The sequence below is a fragment of the Leptodactylus fuscus genome, chromosome 1, assembly GCF_031893055.1.
Source record: "Leptodactylus fuscus isolate aLepFus1 chromosome 1, aLepFus1.hap2, whole genome shotgun sequence".
NCBI lineage: Eukaryota > Metazoa > Chordata > Amphibia > Anura > Leptodactylidae > Leptodactylus > Leptodactylus fuscus.
The window spans coordinates 237,460,860-237,476,342 of NC_134265.1; the positions used below are offsets into that span (position 1 = coordinate 237,460,860).

Genomic DNA, 15,483 nt, shown 5'->3' on the forward strand with positions numbered 1-15,483 from the left:
CCATAGACTATAATGGGATTTGATATTTGATCGAGTAGTCGAATATTGAGGCTCTACTCAAAATGAATATCGAATCTCGAATATTTCACTGTTCACTCATCTCTAATAATGGTAACTTTCACATATAGATCACCAGGCTGTAAAGCTGTAGAGACCCAATATCACAGATAAAAAGTGGAAACAATAATATCCAGGTTAGGCAATGATGTACAGGCTAAATCCATCAGCATCTTCTGTCCTGAGGGGTTGCTACAAGGTATCAGTAATGTATATGCCTGATGTGTAGACTTGTACAGCATGGAGTGTAGACTATAGGATGGTATATATCCTATAGGAAACATCATTTGTAACCTCCTTCACTCTGGTAAACATACATCAGTTTACTATATACAGGGAGGTGTTATGTATTGTACAGGAAATAGATACAAATCATCTGCAGATGACACAGTCACAACTTTCCATTCTTCCTCTTCCCATACTGTCATTCCTTGCAGCCAGTGACAGTAATGTATTCTGGATCCTCTCCACAGTAGTATTGCACTGGCTGCCAGTTGCCTGTGTAATGTGAGAGCAGAGAGGGCTGTCCTGCTTCCTTATCCAGCCTCTTACACTGTGCAGTGTAGTGACATATTCACACACAATCGGTCCTTACAACTTCAGGGACAGTGCCCTGCTACACTACATAAAGCCTAGGTGACTGACTGGCACTAATCCTTGGCATCATAATTCAGGAGTTTATAAGGATCTCTCTGCATGGCCAGACTGCATTTACTGGAGCTGTATGTGAGCAAGTTCATCTCACTGCCAAGACATATTTATCTGATCGCACCTTTGCCTTGTGGATTGCTATAACACTTCATTGGATTTACTTGCCATAGAGGTCACTTGCAGCTTTTGGATCTGATCAGTTGTTGGAAAGGGTAAGTGCCTATTCTTCTTGTCTGCATCTTTCATTCTTGACACTGAAAGTTCCTCGGCTATCCTAGGAAGGAGCAGCTGTCTTGTGGAATGTGTCTGGGTGACTGGGGACTCTGTTCTCCCATAGGGTTAGTGAAAGATCTGCAAGGGTCTGCTGTCATTTCTACTGTCATAGGGTGCACATCATGTCCACTGCCTCAGTCCTGACTTCACAAGTCTTCCTAAAGGTTTTTGACTGACCTATAGGATTAGGACCAAAGATTTATTTTTTCTAAAGAGACTGCTTGTCCTGTAAAGGATATCCTAAGCTACTTTGCAGCTGCCACTATATGAGTGCTTGTATCTATAAAGAATCTGAGTAGACGGCAACCTACATGATGTTCTTATATTTCACAAACTATGTCAGGGGAACATGTGTTTCTGCATTTATTTCTATAATAGTTAATGTTCCTCCAACCCTTTTGTAGTGGAAAGTATCTGTGACAAGACAAGCTGACAATTGTGCCTCCTTGTATTGCATTTAGAAATTGTAGACAATTATTCCTGTAACAGCCATAGGCTTTAAATCAACAGTCATAGACTTTAACACAAATTTCCAGGTAACAGTCACAATAAAATAACAGGGTTCAGAAATTGGGGCTTGATATATAATGATCATGGCTATGCTAGTACATGTGCATGACTGTAATGTATGATACTATGACCTCAGACTACCAGGTAACTCCATTGTCTATAGGATTCAGTGGTAGTCTGGGACATTCCCTTGGACTTTGCAGGCACCTAACAGAAGATATCACCAGAGACTTGTGTGTGGAGTCCTACATGCTTCTGAATATAGGCACGAGATCAAAGAGTCCTAGTTTTTCACAAAGTTGTTTTTTTCTCAATATATTATGCGAATCAAAGTGGATTTCCAGTCTCTTACGCTCAAGGACTTTGTTGTCGGAAAGTTCCACAGAAATGGATTTTTATGGCAAATCCCCTTACCATTCTTTTGGAATCATGAGCCTAGTTGAATTTTGTTTGAGTCTAGATTGTTTTGAATGTGTTTAAAGGGATTCTCCGTATCTTATTTCTTATTAGGTCATACTGTAGGACTCTGTAAGAAAAACTAACAAAAAACAACATCATAACTTCTGTAACCAGTAATGTTCATGCGACTGAGGAATAAAGGATGGACTTTCAATGCTGTCAGTGCCTATCAAGCACTGACATAGAGATGATGATGAGCTTGATAGGTGTGCTCCCATGCTTCCGTCGTCTTCCGCATTGGGAAATACAGCTGTCCAGTTTTGCACCATCATTTTATGTTCCTAACTACGCGGGTGTTTGTAGTTGTACAGGTAGCTATGCATATTATGCACTGTATATAAATTTTGTATCGCCATAAAAATCTTCTGCTGGTCACACTATAATATCAACTTTCTACACTGTAGACAACCAAGCAAACAAGTGATCTGGAGACCACCCTGGTGATCAGTAATGAACTGCACTTATTTCTTAATGGCGCAATGGCGTGGTTGTTTTTTTGTCCCATTCACTTCTCACCTCCTCATGCTGTTGTAGGTTACAACTATTCCAATCTTAGGCATGAAAGAGTGAGTTGGGAATACCCCTTTAAATATTCATAGTGATCATGAATTCTAGTTAGTTCTGTTAATTATAAGTAATGTATATTTTTATATGCAATGCTTATTTTGGTCCTAGATAGAAAATGACGTCTTGAAATAAATAGTTATTCAATAGGATAGGCAATCAATTTTAGATCCGTGGGGGCCCAATACCCAAGACCCCCACCAATCAGCTGTTAGAAGTTTAAGGGGGTTTAAAAATCTTAAAAACATGTTTGCTTGCTGCGCCAAAGTGGGGGTGGAGAATGCCCTTATCCATCTTCTGCACAGCATGTACTTACACTCGAAGGCTCCGAGGTCTACTGTTAGGGTTACCTGCTTCGATTTTAGCTATGCATTTAATACCACTCAGTCAACGTTGCTGGTGCAGAATTTCCAGTGGAAGTCTCATACTGAATTTTTGGTGAACTGAATTAGCAACTGTCTCATGGATAGACCACCACAGATAGATTTATGCTTTTTGAATAGGGGTGCAAGTGCTTTTGGGTAGAGATGGGCGAATCAATTTGTACAGAGCCAGGTCCGACCCAAATATTCCAAATTGTTTACTTTTTTTTTTACATCTAGGGCATACTAAAATGTCAGCCTTATTATACTCTCCCTTCCCAAAAGTATGCTATTCAGAATGTTTTAGTACTTTTACTACTATTACTCCTACGATATGTATGTGACCTAGCCATGGCTTATGGCATCTATCTATCTATCTATCTATCTATCTATCTATCTATCTGTCTGTCTGTCTGTCTGTCTGTCTGTCTGTCTGTCTGTCTATCATTTTATTTTATCTATCTAACCTAATACAATAAGATAAGATCAATAATACAAGTTCAAGTTCAATAATACAAGATCTGAGGGGGTCTGACATCCAGCACCTACATTTATTCGATGTTCTCAGCAGATGATACACAGGTAATGGAGCAGGAAGAAGGCAGCTCTGTTCTCTGTGTTGTTGCTCACATGTAAGTCTTGCTCCTACATTGCCTCCTGCTCTGTAGTTACCGGGGGTGCTGGTTGTCTGACTAGTGCGCAGGAGACGTACTCTTCTGATCAGATGAATATTACTTGTATTATCAACATACATTATTGTCAATGCTCACATTAAAGGGCTGGAGTGCTGGGCTCAAAGATGCCCATGTAATATTCCTTTAAGGCAGTGCTAATCAGTCTGCCAAATGGCCAGTGTATGCCACAAAACTACATGTGTGAATGAGCCTTGTGATGCTGTATACTGTAACACTGCATTAACATTGTATAAGGTAAAATATATCTTTGTACCGTGTTAGCCAGTGGATATGAAATATAAATATTGAGAGTCTTCAGTAGTTGATAACTTGTTTAATGGCTAACCAAAATGATGACAGATTTCAAGCTTTCGAGGCTACTTAGGCCCCTTCGTCAGGCATAGTTTAAGTCTGATGAAGAGGCCTAAGCAGCCTCGAAAGCTTGCAATCTGTCATCATTTTGATTAGCCATTGAAAAAGTTATCAACTACTGAAGACTCTCAATTTTTATATTGCATTAACATTCTGCTACATGAAGTAGTGTCAGATCATGCATAGTCTGGAACAATGAAAAAATATCTTTGCAAATGTCTTACATAAAATATTGATTTGTTTATGCAATTTTATTATCACCAAGATTGCTGAATCTTTTCCTTTTTCTTAGGGCATCCATATACATTAGACTATCCTTTAACAAATGAATTTAGTGGCAAAAAGCATGGGCATGTTGAATTTCAGTACCTGATCCTTTTATTCTCAGGGAGGGGGTAAACTGAGAGGGGGTCTTGCAGCAGTTTATTCCCCTCTTTCCATTTAGAACACATGCATGCTTGGATAAGTATTAGGGGAGGAACAAGACCGGAAGGAATAGCTGGTAGGCAAAAGTGCATTTGACAAGCAGCTATTCAAGTTGCATGGTTGCCATTGGGACTTAATCCTACTAATATTATAAGTGTGAAAGTTTGTGTGTTTGGATGTTTGTGAGTTTGGATGTTTGTTCCTCAAGCACGCTAAAACGCCTGGACGGATTTGCGTGCAATTTTCCACAAACATAGTCTTCCCTTAGGATTGAGTCACAGGCTACGTTTGGTGCCACTAAACAACATGGCTTCCTAGCAGGAGACTCACAAAAGCAGGACTCCTAGCCCCAGCTATAGACTCACACACACTGCCTGGCATTTCCTGCCTCAACCTGCCTGCACACTCCTTACTGTCACCTCAGGAGTAGCCCTCACTCTACTCACTCACATTTACATATAGCTTTCCACTATACATACACAATACAACACATCACATTGTCTGACACAATACAACACATCACATTGTCTGTATCACGACATACACAATACAACACATCACATTGTCTGACACAATACAACACATCACATTGTCTAACACAATACAACACATCACATTGTCTGTATCACGACATACACAATACAACACATCACATTGTCTGTATCACGACATACACAATACAACACATCACATGGTCTGTATCACGACATACACAATACAACACATCACATTGTCTGTATCACGACATACACAATACAACACATCACATTGTATCACGACATACACAATACAACACATCACATTATCTGTATCACGACATACACAATATAACACATCACATCACATTTGCTAGCCCACCAAACTTTTTAAAACACTTTTACAGTTTCACACGTCTCTGTCCGCCCAATTCTCAAATCACCGCAGACGAAGTCGCGGGTAAAAGCTAGTTGACCATAATTGTGATAACTACTTGAATAGTTGTTCTGCATGTCCAGCTTTTGCTGAGGTTTAGCTTACAAAACTTTCCTAATATACTATTGTTTTGATGTCCAGCTTCATCTGCTTAGGCTGCTGAGGCTACTGATTGGCCTCAGCGGTAACTTGTGGCAGGGACTTACACTAAAACAAGCCCCTAGAGCAGCAAGTCTGGTCGCAGTGGGAGACACTGGAGTGCTGAGGACAGGTGAGTATGTTTTTTTTTTTTTACCTTCTCTGGCCTTCTTGCAGAAAACAGATATCCTGGACAACTCCTTTAAGTTAGGTCCTTAGCAGCCACTGTTCCAGATTGGTCAGACGGTGTGTCTGGGCCACATGGGTGATGCTATACTTAGTCCTATTTTGTTCACCTTTGGATGCATTACCAGAACTGTTATGGTCCATACACTTTTTTGTTTTAGATACGATACAGAGAACTATAAACTAAAATATGACATCCCTGCATGCGACCTTTTGTCCTGGTTGCCCTAGTTCATAATTAAATGCAGGCAGTCAAAGAGGGCTATAAAATAAAAATGCATTTAAACTTACCTGTATACACCCCTCCTTTCCTGCATTGGATCAGTCGTTCTCACCTCCACTCTGTGTGTTTAGGCCTGGGTCACTTCTGCGTTCAGTAATTCGTTCAGGGAGTCCTGAATGGACTACTGAATGCATTGACAAGCGGTGAGCAGTGAACGCACTGACTCCATAGACTATAATGGGGTCCGGGTGCTTTCACTGCACATTGCTTGCCAATGCCTTCAAGTAGTCCATTCAGGGGGGTCTCCATGCGGACTCCCCGAACGGAATACCGAATGCAGATGTGAACCAGGCCTAACAGAGCAACTGTAGCAGGGTTGTCACATTGACTGACCTGCTGAGATCAGTTAATGGATACAGAGATCCTGTCATTGTGACCCCAGTACTTCAGCTTCTCTGTATACAAACACTCCAACAGCAGTGACAACTGGCTCAGCACAGGAATGGAGGGAAGGAAGCCAGAAAGTGTGACTGCATTTTATTTTCTAGCCCTTCCAACTGCATTTAATCTCATGATCTCAGACAACCTCTAAGAAGCACATAGGGAATTTTTTCACTCTTCACCCCTTTAATAATTCCTATTGTGTAAATAGAGTTGTTGTTAAAGGGAGTCTATCAGCAGCCCCAAACCTATTCAGCTATCACCACTGTGTTACAGAGCACACAACAGCAATACATAGCATACCTCTATTATGTAAGTCACTTTTATGATGAAAAAGATGGAAAAAAAAACCAACTTTGAAGTTTTAGGTCCCAAGAGCACAGTTCTTGATTCTTGAGTAGGATGAGTGATGTCATACCAGTTGGAGGTTGAAGTCTCACTACAGGGACTGGTAGAGGCCATGTATTCCGTAACACAGTGGTGACAGATGGATATGCGTGGGGGAGGTGATAGACTCCCTTTAAATTTAAGACCTATTCCAATATACAGACACTGTGTAATTAAATGCCCATTCACTTCTAGTTATTGATTTTTTTTGTTATTATTAATAATAATAATAATAATAATAATAATAATAATATTATTTTATTAATAAGTAAGAATGGATACAAATGATCTTCCATTTGCATTAAAAAATAGATCATGTTTTTATACAACTGTTGAGTGAATAAAGGAAGGGGGGGGGAGGTATCTGACCAATAGGACTAGGAGACATTCACGTTTTTCAAAATGTATTTGTCAGATAGATGTGAATGTACCCTAAGATAGTCAGAGTGCCTGCACAGGACATGCAATATCAGAGTGCTAAAGCTGTTAAAATACGGGGTCAGAAAACTAATGACGAAACTTCACAAAATGTGAACTACAAAATGGATCAAATATAAAGAAAATCCTGGAATGCTTCTTTTAGCATCCTAAGAGGAAATAGCTGATACTGAAGTTTTAAAGTGGCTTCAAGATTTGCTTCACCTTCGAAGGTGACTGAACAACAGCTCATGTTTTATCAACTCTTAGATTGTATCTGGGCCATTGGACCACTCAGACATTGAAAGGCCTCATAAATCACTGAATATTATTGTTTGCTTTTTACTGCGCCTTGTACACCTTGTAATATTCCTTTCAGGAGCAAATCCCTTGGTAGCCTCCAGACAGTTGTCTTCATGCAGCTGCTGTGTTATTGTGCACTCATATAGTAAGAGAAAGGCACGGAGATCAATGCTACATCAGCAGTAAAGTGCACACTAATACTACGGCTCTATAGGCCATAGTCCTCGGCCATTTCATACATCCTCTTTATACAGTTCACGTCTATAATATTTTTATGCCAGTGCATTTACAGTGTACTTTCTGCTGGCCACTGGAGCATTGGCGGATAGATACATTTCTGTCTAGTCAATGTCAGCCTCATGTACTTGGTCATAATATGGCTTTGTTTTGTGCAGAGCGAATAGGTCACCCATGGAAGTGCATGCGGCCTTTACTGTAACTTTGTATGAATCAGATTTGTTACTAATTTTGTTTGTGCATGAGGCCTGCAATACAAAATTCCTGATCACATGTACATAACCTATATATAAGTACTGTATATAGGTTATTTGCAGGATCGTGGGAAATTGAAGAGCATTTTTGCTTTTAAAGACTGATGTAAGCCAAGCCATAGAAGTCTATTAACTGGCAGCAAGTATATTAGAAAACAGAAGGTAAGCAGTTTCAATGTACTTGTCATGAAAGCTGTGATTTGCAGTCTAGAGCCAGCTTTGTTTCACTGGTTTTTGCCTACAAGCAGAAATGTGCAAATACAATGTAGATGTCAAACTGCATGAACTTTAAACGCTGCTAGGATCATATTTCCGTCTCTGGCAGGACTCTGAACAGCCGCTTATAATATCATGTGAATATATAGCTGGATTCTAACTTATTTTTCACTGTGTATTAACAACCTACAAGGTGATCCCAGTACCACATGCCATTGGCATTATTAGTTAGGGGTGGACACAATAAATGGCTTTAAGTATAATTGGATGATGCATCGCTTGTCACAGGATCTTGGCAGGAAAGAAGGATAAACATTTAGAGCAGGTTATCTGGTTATTATACGTATATTGTTGCAGGTCAGAATATTAATGCAGATTACAATCCCATATCATCATGATATTATTGAGGACAAGGTTGTGATGACCTCTCATGTTTATGAATAGAGTTTTTACCATGAAATTGTAGTATTATGATGTGTGGGTTTAAAGCAGTAATAAATTATTGAGACATTTCTGTATTCTAGGTGAACATTCTTATTAAAGGGGCAGTCCAATTTAATAAAAAACTGCTTAAAATTCTATATACTATTAAAAGAAGTCATATTCAACCTACCAATCCCCTACCACTCATATTACAATTCTCCCCAGTTCCTTGTCGACCTCTTCACTTCCAGCTTTGATTATGATATCTCAACACTTTAATATGACCTCTGTAGCCAATAACTGACCACATCCATTCTCAGAGGTGTTGTCAGGTCACCATTAAAGGGAGGAGTGTGCTTTATGTGTTGTATCTAGATGGCAGGACGTCATCATTGGAGCAGAAAGTACAGGGATGGGAGAAGTGGGGGATCAGGCGTAGTCATCTGTGGTTGGAACAGGAGTGGAATTGGGTTAATAGTTTGAAACAGTAAATGGTTGGACAACACCTTTCATTTCTTTACTAAGGTCATTTGTTGCTTTTGATAGTTTCAAAATAATAACACTTAAAAACATGTGCCCCCTATACTAATGTGAAGAGGAATCGATCAAGTTCACAAGGATGAATTGAGCTGACTTTCAGCTGTTATTTTGTTATTGTTATAACAAGGTGAAGATTATGATCTCAATTCATACTAATAATGTATATTTTATTATGTTATGTCATTGTGAGGTGTGGAGAGACCCCTCCTAAGTATGTTAAAATACTCTGTTATGAAGGGGTGTTGTGCCCCTTTAAGGAGACTGCCTTTTCTTGTGTCTTACAGACCATACATGCTCTGCTGGGAATTCTTGGAACAAATATGCAAAACATTCTTCTCTACCACCTCCTTTTGGATGGTATCTCCTTATCGATCTATACCTGGAAAAGGTGACCTGCAAAGGCAGTCTCCTTAAGACATAGTTCCCCATCTGACTCATGTCTATGGACTCAAACCTAGTCAACTATTGCTCTGTTTTGTGCCGATGAGGGACAATATCCTTGACTTAGCTGTCTGTATTTAGGCCTTTCTTCCTTTTGGAAGATTGTGCCACAAGACTTCTTGGAAGCCCAACATACACATATAGGGACCAGTTTTCCTTTTTCTAACAAGCACATTGCATACCTTGTTACAGTATGATTATTGCAGTGTCTTAGGGGTGAGATTTATAGCATAACACAGAGAACATACATGTGTCATGCACTGTCCTGTCAGACAATATACCAGGCATAACACTCATGACACAGCACATGCCTTATGACCTGTACTGATCGTATTGTCACTTAGCTCCATATATTAAGAAGTTTCAGAAGTTTTTTATTTTTGTATATGTCTATAAAGTTTGAGCTCAGTTGACAGCTGAATCTGTGTCACCAGGGCACATGTGCGTCTCATTCAGGCTATGCAGCCGCTACGTCCAACCACCTATATCTACAGACATAAAATTATTTGGTATATATATATATATATATATATATATATATATATATATATATTCTGCATCACAAAGATAATAACACCCTTCTCTACCACATATGTTGTAAGCTCTTACGAGCAGGGCCCTCAGTCCCATTGTGTGAAGTGACTATTTCTTGTAATGTATCTTTTTGTCTGTACTTGAACCCTACAAATTGTACAGCGCTGCAGAATATGTTGGCGCTATATAAATAAAATGTATTATTATTATAACACGTTTTATGATAAATAAATAATAATAATAATACATGAACATGTGCTTTGCTGAAAGTGAACGATATTAGCTCTATACTTTAGCTGTAGATGGACTGTTGGTATATAGCGGTTTTAGCAAGGAGGCCTGAATTATAATAAGTCCTATTAATGATATGGGATGAGTGAAAAGCAGAACACTTGATTCTGATGAACATCATAAAACAGTTCTAGTCATGTAGCAGCCTGAGTTGAGAACATCATTTCTTTCCATCAGCTGTACATGCAGTCCAAGGTGACTTGTCCGAGCCACTGGGCTTGAACCTGAAGGTCTACGCCTTCCCTGCCTGTTCACAGCAAAAAAGAGCTTCTCTAGTTTCTATGGCCAGGAGTGAGAAAAATGATAACGATTTATTAATGAGAGCAGATAGAAAGCAAAATCTGCTTCACTGCACCTGTCTGAATTGTTTTCAGCTCCAGGCTCTGGATGCTGTGAATAGCATTTCCATTCAAAAGCAAAAGGGAGAGTTTTACACAGCAAAGAAAGGTGTATCTGCCCTGTGGGACGAAACCTTTGCAAACATTTCATTCCAGCATTAGATATCTCCAAGTCTGTACTCGGTAATAGTAAACTGTTCAGATTACTATATACTACTATATATACTACTATATACTACTATACTACTATATATACTACTATATACTACTATACTACTACTATACACTACTATACTACTAGCTAAAACATACTGTACTATATGACACTGTTTATGAGATGACATGTCATACTTTGTCATGGAACTGTGTCATATAATTAAAATAATGTTACATTAAAATATGTAAAAGCTCTGATTTTATATTGGCGTGAAAAGATTCCAAATGAAAAATGAAAAAATCCATAGACTTAAGAAAGGTGAAGCAATATAAAAGATGTCATGGTTAGAGATTCTGTAAAAATACCTGTCAAGCACTTATTGGGTTTTCCAGAACTCTGCAGTATATTTCTACCTTGCATTGTTGTATTTTACCTCTAGGATATAGCATTGTATTAAATTACTGTTACAGTAATTTATAGCGGTAACATATCTCACAGCGCTGTCCAGAGATTGTCTTCACTTATATTCGTCTCTATCACAATCTGAATCTCTTGTCTCAAATGCACATTAAGGGAGCCTTTACAGGGAGTTTACACTCGGCTCATTCTGAACGTAAGCTCGTTCAGAGTGAGCGGCGTAAAAAACAGATCCCATTGACTTCAATGCGTGCCGGCATACGAGCGCTACCCATTGAAATCAATGGTAGGCTTTTTTACCATTGCTTTCAATGTGATACGCGTGTATGCCGGCACCAATTGAAGTCAATGGGATCTGTTTTTTACTTCCGCTCACTCTGATCGAGCTTACGTTCAGGATGAGCGAGCGTAAACTCCCTGTAAAGGCTCCCTAAGGAACATTTTTATAGGATGCCAGTTAACCCACAATAAGGTAAAGACATCAGGACAGCTATCCAGCAAACAGATCTTCATGTGTTGTTTTATTAGAACATGTTGTCTTTTAGACCCAAAACACACTGCTTTTGAGTTAGAATATGTGATACACAACGTTCTGATTTTAAACCCTTCTTCAGTTCTGATCATGGTGTATAAGACACAAAGGGGGAATTTATCAAAGCATCTATTGCAGTTCTCTGGCATAGATGTGTGCCAAAGTTTTTAGACTGAATAGACCCTTAGGGATTTCTGGAAAGTTGGTGAATTATTTGCTTTCAAAGCAAAGATATTTGTTCCTAACTTACAGTATGTATCTAATGATCCTCTTTATTATGTTATAGATCTTACAGCCTTTACGTTGTTTGGCGAGGCCCTTTCTTCTGCCAAAGATGTACCACATTCCCTGTATCGCCCTCAGTTGCAACTTTCCGTGAATGTGGTCAGAGTGGCACAGAGAGCGAGTCCGAAATATTTATGTTTTCTGGCATGAGTTATACAGGAATTTTGTGCCAGTTCCTGACTGGCATAGACTTCCATTTTGGCACATGGCCTTGCGCCTGATTTATTAAGAGACCAGAGCCTCTTGATAATATAGGTGCACTTTGCCTCACGTGAGGCCTTTATTAAGATTGGTGTATGAATGTCCAGTCTTAATAAATATGCCCCATTGAGTCCTATTAGACCCTCTAGACTGATGAAGTGTTACACATGAAATATTGCATATCACAAAAAAATCAAAAGCAGTTCTTTTGGTTCTAATAAAATTACACAAAAACAGATCTGTTTTTATTAAAGTGTTGTTCTGATTCCTTATACTTTTGCTGTTAACAGGGCAGCATGGTAGGTCCCTGCTCCATATTAACTGGAACCCCCAGTAACCATGGAGTTACCTTGCTATCATAATATTAGAACTGTTGGGGTTCTTGCCTCTGGTATTCCCAACAGAGGTCCCTTTGCTTTGGTACTGCACCATTCAGCTGATGCAAGCAAGCACCACAGCTCATTCATTCATTCATTCAGGTAAACTGACTGGTGAAGGTGGTGAGAATTGAACCTCATCCCAAACCATCAATTTTACAGTCACAGAAAACAGATTTTACCTAAGGATCTTAAAATAGAGATGGGGCACTCCAGCTCTAAGTCTTCTAATTCTAGGTGGTTCTGGGTGTTCTAGTTTTTAGACAGAATAGTCCCTAAGGGATTTCTGGAAAGTTGACAAATTATTTGCATATTGCTTTCAAATCTAAAATATTTGTACCTAACATACAGTACATATCTAATACTCCTCTTTATTGTGTTATTGCAGCCTTTACATTCCCCCCCCCCTTAATACTATATATTAGCACTACTCTATATGTACTTTTAATATACTTTTGATATTTGCCTGTCATAAATCACTTAAGGTGTGAGACGTTATGGATGTGTCCACACTCACCTGATCTCTAGTTTGGTATTAAAGATTCCAATGTGTCTTGAAACCGATTCCACTCAATATCACAACATGCTGACCAAATCCTTGAAGGGAGACAATTTCCCCTTCCTGACTGTGTGGTCACCCATAGGAATATATAGGAGAGTTAGTTGAGATGTCAGTTTGTGATACCTGGTTACTTAACTTGTGATACACATATCAGGTTGTACCCAGCCAAGTGGAGAGGTAAAGGAGGACACATATATATGTACTAACCAATCTTCTAAATTTTCTCAAGAAGTTGTCAAAATGCTATAGCATTGTGTGAGGGGGATAATCATACACATTAGGGAGAGTGTGTGCCTACATAGGCAGTACGGAGACTTACAAGTCATTCCTGCTCTGCTAGGGATTCTGGGTAAAAAATATGCAAATCTATTCTCCAGGATGTAATTAGGAGAACAGTGCACTCTGTATGCAGCCCTATAGAGGGCAGCATCCTTAACATCATGCATGACTCAGTTATAAAGTCTTTTTAATCATGATTTGGATTTAATTGCCAAATTAGTATTTCTATCCCAAAACTGCCTATGTAGGCAAACACTCTCCCTGATGTATACGATTATCCCCGACCCTGGTCTATAGTCTCTCACTCTGCCAAATCAGTATCCCTATGCTATGCTGAGGATGGCCCAATAGGCCGAAACAGTGCTGTCCATAGCTGGGAATCTGTTCCTTTTGGGATAGAAATACTACTTTGGCAATTAAATCCACATCATGATTAAAAAGACTTTTTAACTGAGTCATGCATGATGTTAAGGATGCTGCCCTCTAGAGGGCAGCGTACAGAGTGCACTGTTCTCCTAATTACATCCTGGAGATTTGCATATTTTTTACATAGCATTGTGTGATGAGCTCTTAGTTCTATGTTCAGACTCCAAGTGTAACTCTCATGTTATTATTTTTTGCTATTCTGTCGGGGTGTTTAGTGAACATTTTTCAATATTCTTAATTTATCTAACTTCCGTTTAATAGAAAACAGGCTCTATGATTATTTATTTTAGTAATATTTATTATGCTTACTTATATAGCACCATCATATTCCGCAGCGCTTTACAGATATTGACAGTCCCTGTCCCATATAGGGCTCACAATCTACAATCCCTATCAGTATGTCTTTGGCGTGTGAGAGTAAACCGGAGTACCCGGTGGAAACCCACACAAACACGGGGAGAACATTCAAACTCATTGCAGATGTTGTCCTTGGCAGGATTCGAACCAAGGACTCCAGCGCTGCAAGGCTGCAATGCTAATCAAATTCTCACTAGTATTTCTCTAACTAAGCTGCTACCAGGAAATATCTGTATACAAATGTATTGCATGTATATAGAGCTGTAGCATTTGCCAAAGAGGGGAAAGTCATCTCAAATGGCTGTATCTCTGGTTGTATACAACCTAGTAAAATAGTTTGATATAATGTGAAAGCTAAGATTCTCATATGTGTTCATATGCCGTCAAAATTACAGTAGTAGCTATAAAAATAACCTGAGATATCACTACTTAAAAATACATTTGGATACTTGAGCTTCATATGCAGCAGATCATGTTACATATAAAAATCACAATCCTGACGGTGTTTTTAACTAGTGATATCTCCGTTTTTCTTATATCTAAAGTTGCATTTGAAAACTGAGAGTACAGGTATACAGGGGAGACTCTCCCTGGCTATGCTTAGTTACAGCATCACAAGTGGGACCTATACTGCCTGTTTTTTTATTAAAAGAAAGTTAGAGAAAGTATATTACAAAAAATGTTGACCCCTGATTCAATAGCAAAACAAAAAAAGATGACAGTTACACCTTTACAACTCTGAAATTCCACATAATGGCTGTAGGACATCACCATATCCCTTTCTTCTCTTCCTGTATTTAACATTGACTTTATCAGTGTTATTGACTGGTTCTTTTTGTTGAAAGTCAATGCAGACATTTACAAACTAGTGAATATTGTCATGTATTCAATATGAATTATATAAATATGAATTATGTATGCAATATGAACCTGTTAACTCTAATAAACCGTGTTTTATGATAATAATAAAAGTAATAGTGCCTGTTTATTATAGAAAATTCCTGCCACCTCTCTTCACACGGAAACATACACAGAATAATGGTTATCTTATTAGATGTGGTTCCCTATGGTTTTGTTCTGTAGCACATTGTGACATATATTATGCCAGGCCATACTTTGGGTCCTGATTAGTTCCCTGTTGTCTGCCAGTTATTAGGGGACTGCTGTTATGAGCCAGATGGTCTTACAGTGAAGAAACACTTCAGTGCTGAGATGCTAGACCTTCTGCTGTCTGCGACGCTCCTGCCAGGATCCTTGTGCC

The 15,483-nt window shown here is 38.9% G+C and overlaps 1 protein-coding gene across 1 annotated transcript in view; it reads left to right on the forward strand.

Annotated features, from left to right (window-relative positions):
* The first annotated feature begins 658 nt into the window (after positions 1 to 658).
* ARHGAP24 (Rho GTPase activating protein 24) overlaps positions 659 to 15,483 on the forward strand; it is a 525,659-nt gene continuing 510,834 nt past the window's right edge. Inside the window, exon 1 of the mRNA XM_075284649.1 lies at positions 659 to 920. The gene's annotated coding sequence lies outside the window, so the exon portion shown is untranslated. The remainder of the gene's footprint in view (positions 921 to 15,483) is intronic.